The sequence below is a fragment of the Triticum dicoccoides genome, chromosome 5A (assembly GCF_002162155.2).
Source record: "Triticum dicoccoides isolate Atlit2015 ecotype Zavitan chromosome 5A, WEW_v2.0, whole genome shotgun sequence".
Taxonomy (NCBI): Eukaryota; Viridiplantae; Streptophyta; class Magnoliopsida; order Poales; family Poaceae; genus Triticum; species Triticum dicoccoides.
This window is the reverse complement of record NC_041388.1, coordinates 278,056,124-278,057,138: the sequence shown is the minus strand read 5'-3', so window position 1 is coordinate 278,057,138 and position 1,015 is coordinate 278,056,124.

The following is a 1,015-nucleotide window of genomic DNA, read 5'->3' as shown; positions in this document are numbered from 1 at the left end:
GGGGGGAGGATTTTTGCGCGGTGGGCGGGGGGAGTTTGGCGCATGGTCGGTTTCTCCAAGTGCAGTCCCACGTGTTAGTGAAGAGGCAAGCCGAAGCGCGTTCCGTTTGCGTGAGCCGTGTGCAGGACTGAACGTGTGTGGGGTGCAATGCGACCGCGATAGGAGTGCTGTGAGTGTACCGCCTTTTTTCCTTTTAAACTAGGTGCTTCGCCCCCTCAAAAAAATTTGTTGCTTCGCGCGATCCATCAATACTACTACTAGTAATCCGGTAATCCCGACTAAAACGGCGCGGCCGGGTCTTTTCCCGCGCGATATGCTGGGAGGTTGGCTTAGTTGGGTTTTTTAGGACGAGTAATGCTACACCTACGTAATCCCAGTTACGTAATTAACGTAATGTGAAACGTGTGAGCTGTTGATTGTAGATGGGGGGAGGGAGGGTCCCACCACCATGAAAATCAGGGAAGGAGAGAGAGAGGCAATTTATGTTAACCCTTTCGTAGGTTCCCGTAGATGTAGAAAGATGTGAAATGCGTGAATGTGTAGTGGACGTACTATTGGAGTGCCTAAGATAATTTGTGTATGTATAGACCCTATGTGTTTATATTACTTCACATGTTAGATTTGTCTCGATTCAATAAAAAGCAGAGTTGGTGATGATGGTGTGCCTGTCATCCTGCAATATAGGCCGTCCGATCTATATCTAACGGATAGGAAGGAAACTATGATAATTTACCCGCACTCCTCTCCACATTTGCAGATAAGGCTTTCCCTCGTTCATCCTTTTCTCCCACAAGATCTTGATCTTCCGTGCAACGCACGGGCATCTTGCTAGTACTCCTACAATATGTATATTATTGTGAAAGTTCATATACACCGGCCGAGATTAATACAAACACGTCAGATTTTCATTACATTTCGAACTTTTATAGGATAGAAAAATAAAAGAAACCCGACCCTAAACCTATTCTACGACGGCGACCGACGTCCTCCATCTGCGATCTCTATGTACGGGGGC